The sequence below is a fragment of the Mirounga leonina genome, unplaced genomic scaffold, assembly GCF_011800145.1.
Source record: "Mirounga leonina isolate KUSES-001 unplaced genomic scaffold, KU_Mleo_1.0 Mir_366, whole genome shotgun sequence".
Taxonomy (NCBI): domain Eukaryota; kingdom Metazoa; phylum Chordata; class Mammalia; order Carnivora; family Phocidae; genus Mirounga; species Mirounga leonina.
In genome coordinates this window covers 18,699,315-18,717,625 of record NW_023270709.1, presented here as the reverse complement: position 1 = coordinate 18,717,625, position 18,311 = coordinate 18,699,315, and positions in this window count along the sequence as shown.

The window sequence follows — 18,311 nt, the reverse complement described above, 5'->3', positions numbered from 1 at the left end:
AACAGAAAGCAGTCCACATTGGCTCAAGTGCAGAGGAGAAGTGGGGGGGGGGGCGGGTCAGAGAGTCAGAGAGGGAAAAATGACTAAACTATTGGCTGGAATTTAATAGCAGCAGGTCTCGATTGCAGATGAAAATTTCTACATCAGTCTAAGGGTGAAGAGCTGCCTGTGAACAGGGCAAGGCCAAGAACAGAGCTATCATTAGGAAAACCAATCTGGCCATAGTGTGTAGAAGAAACTAGAATAATGAGACTTAGAGATGGACTAAGGGGGCAGTGATTTTATAGATGAAAGGGTTGTGACCCAAAAACATTGCCATGCGTGGGCTCAATAAGCCCAATAATCGATTTCCAAGGCCCTAAAGTCACTTATGTCTTGAAGTCAGTGCAACCAGAGCTGAAGCATCTACTACTAACTGAAAAACTCAGCAGTAATATCCCTGACTTACAGCAATGCCTTCCTACTGTTGTGGAATAGATACAAGGGGCTTCTTGGGGAGAGCTATTGCAAGGGTATCTCCCACATTACTGAATTCCCATCAATGTCCCTTTCCCTTGTGCAGACTCCGCTCCATGTGTTCTAAATCTATTTCCGAGAAAAGCTTTCTTACTAAGATATTAAAACTTATATTTCAAAGAGAAGAGAAAAGAGAACGAATCAGGATTGATCTAACACACACACCTGGACAAGGCACCCAAACATACATCTATCCACACAGAGAAACAAGACCTGTGGGGTTGAGCATATGTATTTCGTTGCCTTATTGGCAATGATCCTGTTCAGTTAGAATGGCCGCTAGAAATTGCTGGAGCATTGTCTATCAAAGGAATTGTGCTTGCCCACTGATTATAGTTGCAGAGACAGCCCAGGGCCACACAATGTCTTTAAAACTACATGTCAGGGAAGGGTGCTGGAGGATGGAAGTTCTCGACGGGACCCAGACCTTGAGGATGCATTTTCCTTTGGGGTACTCTGGCATTTACTCACATTTCTACTCCTCATTGTTAATGTTGAATTAACCTTGAAAGCTACGTAGCTAACAAATGCCCCCAGTTGATGCCTGAATACCAACTGGATGACAGTAATGGATTCCGAGGCATGTAGCTTTATTCATTTTCAATTGGTGAGAAAATCTGTGTCTCTCCTTCTAGGCTCAGTGATTGTAACCTTGTACGTGTGCATAGCACGTGTGTGTGTGTGTGTGTGTGTGTACTGAGGTTTCACATCTGCGCTCACAGCATTTTTCCAACCAACAAGCCAACCTGCTTACCAAATCGACAGCTGTGACCTAAGCAGAGTTATTGGCCAGAAGGGAGTTTATCCTAGGTTAGCTCACCGTGCTCAAAGGAACCTTCTCTAGGGTTTGTTGGAAGTTTTTTTTTTTTTTCCCAGTTGGATCTATATCAAAAGCCCTCCCCCCAGATATGTAAAGTTCCTATAACTCAGCCTTCTTAGAAAAACAAAAGCTATATACTGCACCTCATTTGTTCCAAACACTTTGTAGTCACTGTGATGTTGTGACCCTAATGTGAGCCAGGGAGAAAAATATGGCCAAATATATATTATCCAACCAAATTCATCTTGAAATGTCATTTAAAAAAACTACATATTTGTCAATATCTGATGTGACAAAGGTAGCTAAAAGTAGTTACCCCGTTGGTTAAGATTAACTGAGAAATCTGGGGCACCTGGGTGGCTCAGTTGGTTAAGCGACTGCCTTCGGCTCAGGTCATGATCCTGGAGTCCCGGGATCGAGTCCCGCATCGGGCTCCCTGCTCAGCGGGGGGTCTGCTTCTCCCTCTGACCCTCTTCCCTCTCGTGCTCTCTGTCTCTCATTCTCTCTCTCAAATAAATAAATAAAAATAAATTTAAAAAAAAAGATTAACTGAGAAATCTTATTGTGTTTTAGCAGTCACTTTCCTGCTACTAATGGTTTGGTCTATTGATACCAGGTTGAGATCTATTTGTCACCATCTTTACAATTGCTCTACTTAGAGCTGGTCTTAAATTAGTGGACAAATACAGAGATGTTTATCATTTAATTAGAGCAACGAGGTTTTAGACCTTAATAGTAGGATTCACTACTTCAGAAAACAGAATGACTTGGAGTATGCCAGAAGCTGAAACTGCCCTTATTCGGTGGAAAATAGAATTTTATTTCATATATATACATGCATGCACAGACACACACACATACATATATACCAAATGTGCTTATAAAAACACATATTGGAAAGCAAATGAACTTTGAATTTACTTTTTATATTGTGAATTTTTAAAGGAAATTAAAATAATAAGTAATATAAATGGTATCCAGAAATTTGCATTCACGTGTTTTAAAGCTGCATTTCTTTTTAAAAATTTTTAATTCCAGTATAATTGATATACAGTGTTATATTAGTTTCAAGTGTACAATACAGAGATATAACAATTCCGTATATTACTCAGCACTCACCATGATGAGTGTTCTCTTTAATCCCCATCCTATTTCACCCACCACCCCTCCCCCACCTCCCCGTCTGGTAACCATCAGCTTATTCTCTAGTTAAGAGTCATATTTAAGAGGCTGGTTTTTTTATTTGTCTCTTTTTTTCTTGGTTTGTTTGTTTTGTTTCTTAAATTGCCCATATGAGTGAAATCATGTGATATTTATCTTTCTCTGACTGACTTATTTCATTAGCATTATACCTCCTAGATCATCCATGTTGTTACAAATGGCAAGATTTTCTTCTTTTTTATGGCTGAGTAATATTTCACTGTGTATATATACTACCTCTTCTTTATCCATTCATCTGCTGATGGCCACTTGGGCTATTTCTATAATTTGGCTATTGCTGATAATGCAGCTATAAACATCGGGGTGCATGTGCCCCTTCAAATCAGTCTTTTTTATCTTTTGGATAAATATCTAGTAGTGCAATTGCTGGGTCATAAGGTAGTTCCATTTTTAACTTTTTGAGGAAAGTCCGTAGTCTTTTCCACAGTGGCTGCAACAGTTTGCATGCTCACCAGCAGTGCATGAGGGTTTTTCCTCCACATCCTTGTCAACACTTGTTTCTCATGTTTTTAATTTTAGCCATTCTGACGGGTGTGAGGTGATACCTCATTGTGGTTTTGATGTGCGTTTCCCTGATGATGAGCGATGTTGAGCGTCTTTTCATGTGTCTTTTGGCCATCTGCATGTCTTCTCTAGAAATGTCTGTTCATGTCTTCCGCCCATTTTTTAATTGGACTGTTTGTTTTTTGGGTGTTGAGTTATATCAGTTCTTTATATATTTTGGATACTAACCCTTTATCGCATATGTCATTTGCAAATATCTTCTCCTATTCTGAAGATTGTCTTTTAGTTTTGTTGATTGTTTCCTTTGTTGTGTGGAAGCTTTTCATTTTGATTTAGTCCCAGTAGTTTACTTTTGTTTTGTTTCTTTTGCCTCAGGAGACGTATCTAGAAAAATGTTGCCATGGCCAATGTCAGAGATAAAGCTAAATTCGTTATTTATTTATTTATTTATTTATTTATTTTTATTTTTTATTTTTTTAAAGATTTTATTTATTTATTTGACAGAGACAGAGACAGTGAGAGCAGGAACACAAGCAGGGGGAGTGGGAGAGGGAGAAGCAGGCCTCCTGCCGAGCCGGGAGCCCGATGCGGGACTCAATCCCAGCACCCTGGGATCATGACCTGAGCCGAAGGCAGTCGCTTAACCAACTGAGCCACCCAGGCGCCCTAAATTCGTTTTTTAAACTAGATCCCTTCCTTACTCTTTTAAAATTAAAATGTAAATGTATCTGAATGATATATAACACTAGATTAGTTCCAGGTTGTCTTTTATTAAACTTATCTAAATGAATTAATAGTCACTTTGCTTTTATGATATTTTGAGTTTGTTCCAGAATACATGATTAAAATGGATTTTTTTCCAAAAGTCTATAATAGCCACTTTTGTAAATGATCATTAAAAACTCTACAACTATGCTGGTTGTTTGTTTTTAAATGCATATTTTATGTTTTTGAATGCAGATATAAAGCTAAGAAAGAGACTGAGGAATTATACCTCCTGCTCCCCAAGTGGACATTTGAGCACAGATGCAGCCAAGGAACCCCCACATTAGTTACTAAAATTGAAATCTTCATTGATGCCAGCAGCTTAATTTTTCCCCCTCCCTTAAGTGTGCATTTTGTTCCCCTAAATACTCTGGTTTCTGCAGAGATCACATTGTTTAATCTTCCCAGTTTCAGAGTTTGAAAGTGATTTACAGTGTAGTGACCATATTATGTGGACTAATACCTATATGTCTTAAGGCAAGCTGGGAGTTACTATGTCAATTTTGTGTCGACAAAGTTCTTTGACCTTGTCTCTGAAATCTTCCATTTCCTTCTGTAAAAATGTATTGGAAGTTATTTTCTCACATGATAAGCTAGATGCCACCTGATTCATGTGTTCGTAGGTCTCAGACTTCTCCTTCCTTTTCCATAGGTCTACTTTATTCACCCCCCCAACCCCCAGTCCATGCCAGGGGTGCATCGTTGGCTCCTTTCTAACTCTACATGCTTGCTCTGGGTGACCCAGCTGGCTCTCTCCTTGACTTCAGGCATCCCCATGAGCCGTCCAGCTTCATGATCAGCTCAGATCTCTTTCCCAAGCTTCAGATAGATAACTGGGCATCTCTTCATGATTGTCCCACAGGTAATTTAAGCACAGCCTTCACAAAACTGACCTTCTCATGCAAGAGCACCAGCTAGAAACTTGGGGGTCATCCTAGACCAAATCTAACTGGTCATTACGTTCTACCTTTTTTCCTTTCAAAATATCTTTTGGTCTACCTCTTCTTCTTCATTCTCATAGCTACTCCCTGTCACAAAGTCTAGGTCATCTCTCACATAAATTATTGGCAAAACCACCAGTTATCCAAACTCAAGAATGGGCTTCCACTGACTGGGATCTGCTGGAAATTCCTCTGCCTTGGATTCTTGGCCCATCATTTCAGCCAGAGGCAGAGGCTTATGCTTTCTTAGGGAGCACATAGTAAGGGAGCAGTAGTGAAGGATGGGAAGAGAGACACGAAGGGAGAGAGAGTGAGTACAAGGAAGCATGACTGCACTGGCTGTTGTTAAGAGTGACCGATTATTTGACCCTGGAAAACCATCCTCTAAAAAGCCATGTAAGTTCCATCTTGGGACCATCCTGTTAGGAAGAAAAAGAGAGAAATCATCTGTATGGAGTGGTAAGGTCCTGAATGGACAAGGTGAGTATTTGTGAGTGTTGTGAAGGATCCTGTGAAGTCCCCCACCTTGTTATCACCAAAGAGACCTCATGGTGGGAGGCCAGTGGCATATGGTCCTGGGGAGAAGCAAACAACTCTCAGGATATTCCTTCTTTAACTCAGTCAGAACCCATGTAGAGTTGTTTGCCATGGCTGCAGCTGGAATGAGAGAAAGGAGACACTGGAAAGATCTGAAGTGGTCGAAGACAAGTGTATGATACCCCCTCTGAAAAAACTCATATAGTTGCCAAGAGTGATCTTCCTAAAACATAGATGTCATCATACCTGCCCCTTCTTTAAAATACTATTGTTTGAATCAGTGGTTTTCACACTATGGCTGTCAGAGTCCTGGGGTCTAAGGTGATGCCTAAAACCAAAGTGGGGGCCAGGGGCAGAGTTTGGATTCTCAGCTCCTGTTTCACCAGAAAACAAGATGATAGCTGCTAACAACAGGTTTGAAATCCTTAGCATGAAAAGTATATGTCTCTTACCTTGGGGAAGCATACAAGACCAACAACTGAGGCGATGGTATCCAAGAATCAGAGACTCCTCAGGAGCTCCAGATAGTCTTAGAGATTTGGTTGACTGTAAGAAGACTGGGGTTGAGATGAGGAGGCCACAGAGGGTGGGGACCTCAACTCCAAAGGCAATGGCCAGACTCAGAGCCATAAGCGTGATGCCCAAAAGAACAGGTGGGTCAAGAAACACCACAATAGATTCTGGAAAGACCCAAAAGGTGGCCCCATCAACCCAACAGGGGGAGAAATCCTGAAAGACTGGATAATTACCCCAAAGAGATGTCTTTAAGCTAGAAGGGTTGACAAGCTCATATGTTTTCTGCCATCAGCATAAATGCAGGCTAAAAAGCAAGATGAAATTAGTAATGGGAAGTAAAGTATGTAAATTCAAAACCAATATATAACCAATTGAGTCAGCCCTGCGAAATGACTCACTTAAGGTGCCTTCAAAACGGAGTAATCTTTTACAATTTGATTTCCTTGTAGATGCCAGCTTCCATTGATTTTGGGAGCTGCACATTTAGAAACAATTGCTGATCTTGATAATGACTACTCCCTTTGGCTCTGAAGGAGCTTTGCAAATTGTCATTTTGGACTCAGTTTGAATACAAGTTTGAATATTCACTTTGAATTGCAATTAGAATTTTAAAATGAATGCATAACATGTAGGCATATTAATTGATAATAAGATATATAACTCCGGATAGCTCAGAAATTTGCACTGGCCTGATCAATGTCCTCTACCCCTTTTAGGCAAGCTCTCTGGGAAGCCAGATCATCATAGGGGGATTGGCGGGCAGAATTGGACTGAAATGCTTAATTGCATAAAATTCTGATAGGTGGATATATCCCTCCCTGAGATGGGGACCTAGCTCCCATCAGCCTCAGAGAAACTTCTCCTCTACGTGGTGCTTGGATATACCTTACCAGAGTTTGTCTCTAGGACTTTTCTTTCTCTTTGTGCCATAATCTTTTCATGTTCAGCCATTGATTTCTCAGATATTTGCCCACACAGATAAAGACCCACTGGTCAGGAATTGCTATGTCTTTATATCAAGAGCTTCCTACCAAGTTTGAAATAAGTGCAAATCCTGATGCTTTTTACAGTGTAAGACCCAAACTCAAGTACCTTTCAGCCTTCATTAGAACAAGTCCTGTTATTTAGAAGTTAACCAGTTGGAAATTCATTGCATAGCGGCCTCTGATGAATGAACATAGTCATTCCATTTACCCGATCACAAATGTGTCCTTCTCCAAAGGTGAGTAATTTTAATTTTCATGCCTTGGCTGCTGAATCTGCAGTCTTTGCTTTTGTAACCACACACTATGCAGGGTAAACATAGAGGCAAAGTCAAGAAAGTGGAGACTCAAGGGAACTGTTCTTGGGCCTTCCCTTCCCCCACTTCAGTTCTTGCCTCTTCTCATATTTCCCTTCCTGCCACTCTAAACCCAGTTTCCCTTCCTCCTCACCCCAGTACGTACGCGCAGAGTCCCACTGAGGTATGGAGTGAGACCATGAGTTGGGCAGAGAAAATGGCTGCGACATGATTTCACCCTCCCCAGCACTTCTCAAAGTCATGGTTCCAAACCCCGTCTGCTTCCTTTGCCTCCCTCCTCGTCCCCTCTTTGCCTAGCTCACCCCAGTTACTCTTCCCTTTCTTCCCCACGTGGAAATGAAAGCAGGTGGATGTGTGTGTAGGAGGTTGAGAAATTAAATTGGAGTGGAATAGACTGAAATGAATTGGAAGCCAAAAGAAAAGCCATCCACCCACTACAACAAAAACAGCCCCCAAGGAAGGAGATTGGATTGAGGAGAACCCCAGGTAAAATCCCACGGCCCTATCCCTTTGACCTTCGTTTTCTTTTCCCAGCTGGACTTTCTGCTCTATATGGCTTCTCCCTTAAAAAAGGAAGTAGGGATGAGCTGACATCAACATGTGCTTCTGCTGCACCCAGGAGCTGAAGAAAAGAGTCTCAGCACTGGGTCCAAGACGTACCTACTAAAGCACCATATCATAGCACCTAACCCAAAGCCCTTCCTGTGGCTTGTTTGTTGAAACACCAGATGGCATCATGATCTAGGTCTTCCCTGGACAATGGAGATGGATAATGGTGAGAAGATTCAGCAGGGACCCTTGAATGAATTACATTGGTTTCAGGTAACTTTTTTTTTTTTTTTTTTTGAGAGAGAACACATGAGCACAGGGGGAGGAACAGAGAGAGAGAGAGGGAGGGAGAGAATCTTTTTTTTTTTTTAAGATTTATTTATTTATTTGAAAGAGAGACAGGGAGAAAGCAAGCAGGGGTGGAACAGAGGGAGAGGGACAAGCAGACTCCATGCTGAGCACAGAACCCGACGATGCGGGGCTCGATCCCACGACCCTGAGATCATGACCTGAGTCGAAATCAAGAGTCGGATGCTTAACCGACTGAGCCACCCAGGTGGCCTCAGTTTCAGGCAACTTTAATGACACACCATTTCCATTTGAACAAGTAAATAGGTGGATATTTATTACACAAGGGTAGGCAATCATGATAAGCTTGACACTTGATAAATAAAGATAGTCAGTCGTGATAAAGTTGCTTTGAGTTGTTTTCTGCTGTGCTTCAGTAATACTGAAAATCCTCAAGTATTCTTTGTGGTTATGGACCTTGGTGGGTTACGCCTCCCTTCTAGGACATTTTCCAGGTACGTTATGGCAGCACCTGAGTGCTCAGACATAATTACCAACTAAAAACAGAAAGAAGGAAGAAAACTCCTACTTTAGAATCATGACAGGTAGGCAGGATGAATGGTGGGGTGAAGGCACCAGAAGATTTACCTGCTTCGATGATACTCAGTCCATTGCCATGTTCATAGTAAAACTCGGGCATGACTAAATGGCGTTTCCATTAACACGCCTATCCTAGTTCTGTTTCTTCTGTTCTTCAGTACTGATCAGTTTTTTTTGAAAGTGTCCTCAGGCTGAAATTTTCCCTGTTTGACATCAATCCAAAGGTAAATTGCCTGCAGTTTGAGGCAAATTGTAATTGTGTTTGTGTCTGCTTCACGAAGGGTACAAGCCTGCTCTTCTCATCAATTTTCATTTTTTGAAGATTTATTTATTTATTTGAGAGAGAGAAAGAGAGCATGCACAAGCAGGGTGGGGAGGGGCAGAGGGAGAGGGAGAAGCAGGCTCCGTGCTGAGTGGGGAGCCCAACTCAGGGCTCCATCCTGGGACCCTGGGATCATGACCTGAGCCTAAATCAAGAGTCGGACGTTTAACCGACTGAGCCACCCAGGCGCCCCTCAATTTTCCTTTTAAGGGTCTTCTCCCCAGCCTGCTTAGAGTCACTGACGATGATCTGATAATAGACTTTTACCTATTGCATTACCTAAGGACAAGTTTCTTTTAATTTTGTTCATTTCAAAACGGGAGAGTAAACAGTGTGGCATTACCTATGCCAAGTTAAGTCATCTAAATAAAACAGTAAATATTAGCAAAACATGATAAATGGGACTGTATGTCATGATAGACAGACAGACAGACAGGTAGACAGACAGACATAGTCATGTCCGTTCATGTTTATTGATATCTAGGCAGATCCATTCATTTCTTCATCAGTGACTAGTCCAATTTTAAGTTTGACAAAGACCAAGATTTTGCCAACGGGCCTTTATACGTCGTTTTCTTGCCCCTGTGGATGACATAACTTGTCTTCTCCTTTGGAGGAACATGGACGCTCCCCTCACACGGCAGAAACCTCCCGCTCCTTCATGGCCAGTCTTCCTGATTGAAGAATTTTCCAGGCCACATCTTTGAGCTGTCCCCAAGGAAGTCTGTAACCTGGCAGGCTTGTTTTCTGCAAGATGCCTTTGAAGGTCATCCCAACATCAAATCTGTCTCGTCTCAGGGTGGCAGAATCCTCGTGTTCCAGAACGTGTGAGGCCAGCCCGAGGGGGGAGCGAGGCTGACCAGAACATGGGAGCCAGCAAACAAGTCAGGATGCCTGAGGGGTTTTCTTGATTGTTTGTTTTTAAAATACAGTTGAAAGGCAATGTTACATTAGTTTCAAGGGTGCCTAAGTTTTCCATTGAGGAGCCTCGCTGAGAGGTGTCCCGATGTCAAAGATGCTTTTCTGAAAGATTCCATATCCTAGCATTTTCCGCAGCAGCTCCAACCATACACGGGGGCACCTTGCTGGGATGGAAATGTTATTCTAGTGTATTACTTCTTCATTTTCCTTTCCCAAACAATAAGAAGGCACTTTTGGATGAGATCTTGTGGGCAGAGAGCCCCTTTCCTTCTTTTCAAGGCGATGTGGAACTAAAATTTATCAGAAAGAAATAAACAAGCCACTTGGCCTTCATCACTTGCCCTAGCTAATGCTAGTTTATTATTCTATTCTTCATTTTCCTGGATATAAAAAGAGACGGGACAAAGGAAGACTGGATTTTTAAAAAGTTGTGTCTGTTTTCATCTAATATGTTGAATGTTATTATACCAAACATTAGAAATGTGTTAAGAGGAAATATTTGTTTACACCTTAAGCTGCATAAAAAGCAATATTGCTTCAGTCTTGTTAAATCAATTACTGTCTGGGCTTTCAGGAGTTGGCAAGCAATTCTGCATGCCCTCAGAAAGAGCTGAAGTTGCAGAATTATTATTTAAAACCTATATTATTCACTGCCCCTCAAAAAAAAAAACCCTACAAATATAATCCTTTCTGAAATTCAGATTGAACTATTTCAATAGCAAACACATTCATTTATTATTTCTGGCACTTCCTTAGCGTTAGGGACTCCTTTGGCCATTCAGGCGGGCCCACCTTTCATAATGAAATCTATGCCTTTGATAAAGGAAAATAAACAGATTTGGTACCCTAGGCTAATGTGATTTCCTGAGTTTTGGAGGGCAGCAGCTTGTTTATTTATTTATTTTTCAACCTGATAAGTTTCCAATGCAAAATGATCTATCTCTGTCCACTTCTTCTTGGGATATTCACTGGGCAGAAAGTGGATTAAAGAAGAAGTAAAGAACAGGCTGAAATAGAACGAGAAGGAACTCTAAGGGCAGCACCTTAGAATTGACGATGGCTTAACCTGATTACTGTGCATCCTCTAAAGACAGCAAAAATCAAATTAGATTGGGGAAAAAGAAAGTGAAAAGAGAAGGAAATTGCAATATTTTGGTCTAGGGGAGATTGCATTGTAGGGTTAATAGAATTTAGATGGCAACATCATTTTTAAAACGAGATTGGCTTATGCCTGTAATTCCTGAATGTACTGTTCGTAGGCAAGGTGTGTGTGTTTCTCTGACATGACACAAGAAAAAAAATGTTCACAAATGATAATTGCCTAGTACCAGCAGTCACATAATTCCCTTTCAAAAGGGAACAGGGAGAAGAGCTGTTGCCAAGGCGAGCTTGGAGGCTGTGAGGCCCCCGAGCTCTTTGCTGTAGCTGAGGTCCCACCCACAGCCTGTCATTTTTCTCCAAGGCACAGTTTGGCACCTGGGAAGAGCTCCCGTCCCAGCCTGATGTGGAGGACCTGCCCAGTTAGGATTCAGCTTCTCCAACACACCACCTCCATTCATGGTGACCCCGTGGACTTGGGATGCTCACCACTCTGTGCAGGAGGTACCCAGAAGTGTCACCAAGCGTTCTTATCCTCCAATCACTCATAGACATGGGAGTGACCCAGAAACGGTCCAAGAGGAAGGTGAATGAGTGCCAAATTAGGGTACTCACCGGTTCTTCTCAACTTTGGTCTCACAATCCAGTAGGGTCGCCATGGTCAGTAGAGAGGAGGGAATAGAGCTGGGGCTACCAACGCTAGAATGGCACGCGATCCCATGACCTACCTTAATAAGAATAACAGGTAGTATCTAAATAGTGCTGACGGTGGGCCAGGCCTGCGGGGAGGAATCCCATGGGCCTCATAGCAATCCTATGAGTGGGTAAGTGAAGAGACTAAAGAGTACCCACCTCTTAGGAGAGATGATCCATCTGAGGCGCTTAGTGCCTGGTGCAAACATGAGCTGCTATTTGCATCTTCCTCCCCAACGGGCAGATGAAGAAACCCAAGCTGAGTCGTGATAATAAGTAGTTATTGGTGGGACCTGAATTCTAACTCTGGTCTGATTCCAAAGACCATTCTCTTAACTTGTATGTCTTACTGCTCTATGGTGAGTGGGCAGATGTGTAGAGCCTGGTGATCTCTATCAACGATGTCAGAGCAGATGTGCATCGAGTAACTCAGGGTGAACTGCAGGGTGAAGGGTTAAGAGAAGGTTCAATGGAGGAAGAGAGGTGTGGGAAAATGGTTAGGGTTGAGTGGGCAGAGGAAGGCAGTTAGTTTAGACCAGGAGACAGTGGGTAGAGCAGGCTGGCTGGAGCTGATGCTCAACTGGAAGGTAGGACATTAAGGAAACTGAACTCCCCAGATGCTGCCAGGCATGTGCCCTAAAAGCCTCCTCCTCACACACCCAGGCCTTCTTTTCATCTTCTGATAAAGCAATTGTATGTTTAGTCAGCCATAAAACCCCAGAGCGTCACAGGACCTTGACTTGGTGCAGCCCACAGGAGCAATGTTCTCTACAGGAGAAACAATTTGAGGGATGGGGAATTCACTACTTTTCAAGGGAGCGCTGGGCTCACCGATGGACAGCTGTCATTCTAGAAAGCCCGCCCTATGTAATCTCTGCTTCTTGAGGCCCTCAGGTAGTGAAAGATGGCTATCCCACACTGAGTTTCTTCCTTTCCAGGCTAAAAGGCCCCGGTTTCCCCATTTTAAAACTTATCCCGATGCGTTTGCTTCGAAGCAACTACCTCTTTTATAACTTCCTGGAGATTGCATGGCTTTGGGGAACAGGGAGTGAGTTCCCATTGAGCAGCTCTCTTCATACCTAGAGCGCCAATTAAAAGAGGCAAGAAGGCTTTGAGAAAAAATGGAAAGTATGTCACCAACACATGGGTGCAAAGAGCTAAAGTGACCCTAAGTGTCCCAGAAGTTTCAATGTAACTTTAAGCTTTAATAATTTAAGAAGTATATTTGCTAAAGTCTTACAAAAAAACACTATTGGAAACTTAAATTATTTAAATTTTTATTATACTTATTACATTTTATAAATTTTTCGACCAGCTTCATTGAGAAATAACTGACATACATCACTGTATAAGTTCAAGGCATACAGCATGATGGTTTGATTTACATGTGTTGTGAAATAAACTTTTAGTAATATATTTTTATGGTAATCTTTGTTTCAGGCAACACTGACCATTTTCAGAGGGGATGGAAGTCCCTTAGAGCTATGTGACTCCCTGCTCACCTGCACACAATGGGAATTTTCCATTGCCAGTCTGAGGCCGAATATAGAACATTGGTTTGAGCTGTAGGAGGCTATATTAGGAGCTAGGAGGCCAAGTTTCAGACATCTAAAGTTACTCAAGTTCTGGCTTTCACAGCACCAGCCCGCATCATACTATTTCCATAGTCAAAGTTATCTTGTGGTCCAAGATGGTTACCAGAGTGCCTGCCATCACAGCTACGTTCCATTAAAGCAGAAGGAAGAAGCAGAAGAACAAAAATGAACACTCTTCTCCTTTCCTGAAAGTAAGGAACCTTCCCAGAAGTCCTACATAACACTTCCACTTACAGCTCATCAGCCAAAACCAAGTCACATAAAAAGCAATCTTTACCAAGGAAACTTGGGAAGAATGGTCAGTGGAAGACAGACTTTCTCTTCTCTTATTCAGCTGGTGTTGTATGGGAGCACCTGCTTCTCCACATCTTCACCATCACTGAGTATTACCCTTTTTTCCCCATTTTTGACAACTGACATGCTCTAAATGGTGTCATGTTGTTTTTATTTATATTGCTCTAATTACTGAAAAGGAGGAACATGCATGCAGGTTTATTAATTACTTTTAGTCTCCTCTGGTTAAGTTGCTATTTATGTCCGTAGGCTATTTTAAATTCTTATTCATCTTTTTCTTATTGATTATTGAGGCCTTTCTTTATCAGGAATATAAACCATGTATCATGGAAATATTTTCCCCAGTTTTTCATGTTCTTAAGAAGTGTTTTATACCCCTCACAACCATTAGGTTGGCTATTATTTAAAAAACAGAACAAAATAACAAGTGTTGGTGAGGATGTGGAGAAATTGGAACACTTGTGTACTGTTGGTGGGAACATAGAATGATATAGCACTATGAAAACCACTATGGCAGTTCCTCAAAAAATTAAAAATAGAATCAGTAATTCTCTTTTTAATTCATATGATTCAGCAATTCAACTTCTGGGTATATAGACCCAGGAGAAGTGGAAGCAGGGTCTTGAAGAGATATCTGTAGATTTGTGTTTATAGCAGCATTATTCATAACAGCTCACACCTAGGACTAACCAAGTATCCATGGACAGATCAATGGATAAACTCAAGATGGTCTATACACACAATGGAATATTATTCAACCTTAGAAAAAAAGGAAATTCTAGCACTTGCTATCACATGGATGAAACTTGAGGACATTATGTTCAGTGAAATAAGCCAGTCACCTAGGGACAAACTCTGTGATTCTACTTATATGAGATACCTAGAATAGTCAAATTCATGGAGACATAAAGTAGATTGGGGGTTGCCAGGGGCTGGGAGGAGGGGGAAGGGGGAGTTGTTTAATGAGGACAGAGTTTTAGTTTTGTAAGATGGAAAGAGGTCTGGAGATAAGTTGCACAGCAACGTGAAGGTATTCAACACTGCTGACCGTACACTTCAACTTGGTTATGATGGGGGCACCTGGGTGGCTCAGTCTGTTAAGCGTCTACCTTCGGCTCAGGTCATGATCCCCGAGTTCTAGGATCAAGCCCCGCATCGGGCTTCCTGCTCAGCTGCGAGCCTGATTCTCCCTCTGACCCCCCCCACCCCCGCTCGTGCTCTCGTGCTCTCTTAAATAAATAAATAAATAAATAAATAAATAAATCTTTTAAAAAATGGTTACGATGGCAGATTTTACGTCTGTTTCCCCACAGCATAAAAATAGTTTATGTCAATAGCTTTATCATCCTATTTTTATAACTTTTGCCCTTAGCATCATGATTAGAAGGCCTTCTTACCCCAACATGATCAAAATATGTCTCTGTCTTTTCTCCTTCTGTGTTGGAGCATGGGATACTGGGGTGCAGTAGATTTGGTTTTATTCCTCATTTCGTAAGACATGAGCAGTGGGTGAGCCTTCCTAGGCTCCTCTCTTATTTGTTTATCCTCTTTAATCCCCATTTCCTATCCCAATCCCCCCATCATCATTCCAATGGGTTAAATATGTATCTTTTAATTTGCAGATGGTTTTGCTAAATAGGTATTGTATAATGTTCACACATTTTAATGGACTTAAATGATATGGTGTTATATTTCTCATTCTGCTTCTTGTTTCACCCTACACTACACCTTTAAAGTTCACCCTTGATGTTCAGTGTGCATTTGGTCCATTGCTTCTAATGGTTTCTGCTCAGTTCTCCTTGGTGCGCACCACATCTTATCAATCCACTCTCCTGGCAGTGGGTGCCCCAACTGCTTCCCGCTTCCTGGCACAAACAACTGGATATCTGTGTGAGATGGATTTTACTGCATCGAAGGGAAGGAATTCTGTTCAACAAAGACTAACATAAATAAAGTTAGTAGATGACCACGGAGAAAATGGAACTTGTGGTGTCTAAATTAACAAGAGAGTAATATCTAGAATACACAGGGAACCTTCTCAAATCAAGAAGAAAAATACAGAAACGAAAAAAAAAAAAAAAGAAAAAGGAAAATACAGAAACGCCAATAGAAATGGGGCAAGGGATACATGTAGGCACTTTAGGAAAATGGAAACCCAGAAAAACAAGTATTTGAAGAGATGTTCAAATTCATTCGTAGTCAGAGAAATGCATTTTACTTTATTTTTATTTTTCTAAAGATTTTATTTATTTGAAAGAGAGAGAACAAGCAGGGGGAAGGGCAGAGGGAGAGGGAGAAGCAGACTCCCTGCTGAGCAGGGAGCCCAATGATGCAGGGCTTGATCCCAGGACCCTGAGATCATGACCTGAGCTGAAAGCGCTTAACTGACTGAGCTACCCAGGCACCCCGAAAAATGTGTTTTAAATCAACTCATGCCTACTAGCATGGCAAAACCAGAAACCAGATAATAACAGCTATCGGTGTGGATTTGCAGACATGCAACCCTTCGTGCATGGTCGGTGGGAGAGTAAACTATACTCAGATTAAGAACATACACACTCCTGACCTCAAAATTCCACTCTTCTACCCTTACTTTTATCGTTTGGGTTTTGGTTTATTTTTAGCACATACTTAATCCATCTGGGATTTATTTTGTTGTAGAGTATAAGTATTGAGCAATATTTATTCTCCCCAAATGTTTGGCCTGTTGGCTTAACACTTTTGAATAATGCCCCCCTTTTAAGCCACAGGCTCTCTATCACTTACTAACTTCTTACAGATTCCTGGGTCTGTTTCCAGGTGTTAGGTTTCCGAACAGTGGATCTTGGGGCTGCCAAGCACTGACCCATTTGGACAATGTTTAATCCCTCCTGTACTTTATGCTTTGATGTCAAGAGCCATGAACTCACTGCAGATCCAGACAAAAACCAGTGACAGAAACCAACGGCCATTTTTCCCGGCACTTAGAAATTCCTGATGGATGGAGCTTTGGTTTGAGGGTGGTCATTCTTAAATGAGCCTCTTCTCACATTCCTTCCCTCCTTCCTGGTCTCCCGGATCCGCTAGCATCTTCTTACTTCTATTTCTTTGACTCAAGAAGTTCGATTTCTAATCTTTCTCCCCACCCCACTCTCTCTTTCTCTGTCTCTGTCTCTGTCTCTCTTTCATTGAGTGCCCAATTAATCCTGTTTCAAAAAGAAAGTTTAAAGTCTTGAATGGAGTGGGGAAATCAGAAAACCTCTCTGGAGATTAACAATTTAGCAATTTGGAGATTTCATTCAACCCAAATTAAAAAAAAAAAATCCTTCAGAATGAAAGTGTCCCTTTGTTTCCTAACCACAAGCCTGGTGGCACTAGCTCAGTTTTGCTCATTCTTACTTCCTGGGCAGCCTCGGTCTCATTACCAGAAATAGGAGGTCTGACCACAGAGGGTTAAAAGCCCGAGAAGCAGCCCAGACGCCTGAAAACCGGCTTCACATCAGGGAAATCAAGTCATATTTCAAGGCTGTAGGAAAATGTATTCTGCCCGAAGAGTGTCAGTCACTGAAGTTTAAAAGACGCAGACGGCACTTAAAGGCTGTCAATCATTTCCTATGAAAGGAGATGAGAAACTTTTAACATATGAATTACCAATATTTTCTGCAGTAAATTAAATAGAAATTTTTTATTGTAAAAAAAATTATTATTTCCCAGATTAGGCCAGGTCTTTGTCATGAGAATATTGGGAATAGCATTACCTGTCAGATTAAAAAAAAAAAAAAGATTAAATAGATCTATTAAAGCATAAAGAAAAAGATCTGGGCTGACTTCCCTTGACTAATGTTATGTAGTCAGCTTGCAGGCTGACAACGTGCTTCAGCTGGAAACTACCCTGCTGGAGAAACTTGACAACCAAACTGTGTTGTCCAATGGGGTGACCATTAGACTCACAGGGCTACTTAAATCTAACTAAAGTCCAACAAAACGGTAGTTTGGGCCACTCAAGCTACATTTCAAGGGCTCAACAACTCCATGCGTCTAAGCGGCTACTGTATTGAACAACACATGCATAGAACGTCTCCCTTGTCACAGAAAATTCTGTTGGACCCCCACTGATTAGACCCTTGCCACTCACAGTATGGTGGTGGGCCCCAACACAGGTATCACCTGGGAGCAAGGCAGGCTTCGTGGGTGTGTGGCTTTTGCAGTGACACCGGGCCCCACACTTAGAAGGGCTCTGCGCCTGGTTTAATGCTTTGTCATCGCCATCTTGAAATCGTTAATAGTCTTTGAACAGGGGGTCTATTTTCATTTGCACTGAACCCCACAAATTATATAGCCAATCCTGCTTGGGAGCTTGCAACAAATACAGAACCTCAGGCCCCACCCCACACCTGCAGAATCAAAATCTGAATCTCAACAGGACCCCCAGCTGAATCTCATGGACTTGAAACTTTGAGAAATATGATCTAGAAGAGTAGTCCTCAAACATTTAAAATCTATGGAATGCTTTATTTAACTTGGTTAAGGTAAACTTTCCACAGAGCCAAACATATAAAATAGATGAAAATAATTACACCCATCAGGCAGTTTATCGTGTCATTGTTCAGCTATAAATAATATCTGGTTACTTTTTGATCCCTCGGGTTTTATGGAAGAGCTTGAACACCCGTGACTGGAGACACTGGATGATGTTGATTCAACCCCAATCCTGTACCTAAGAAGTGACAAACCCAAGGTAAGCCAACTTTCTTGGAATAAGCAGACAAATGAAAACCATGGTAACCATGGTATTACACAATCTTTGTATGTGATATTAGCCAACCCACATTCATGCACGTGAGAGAGCTCC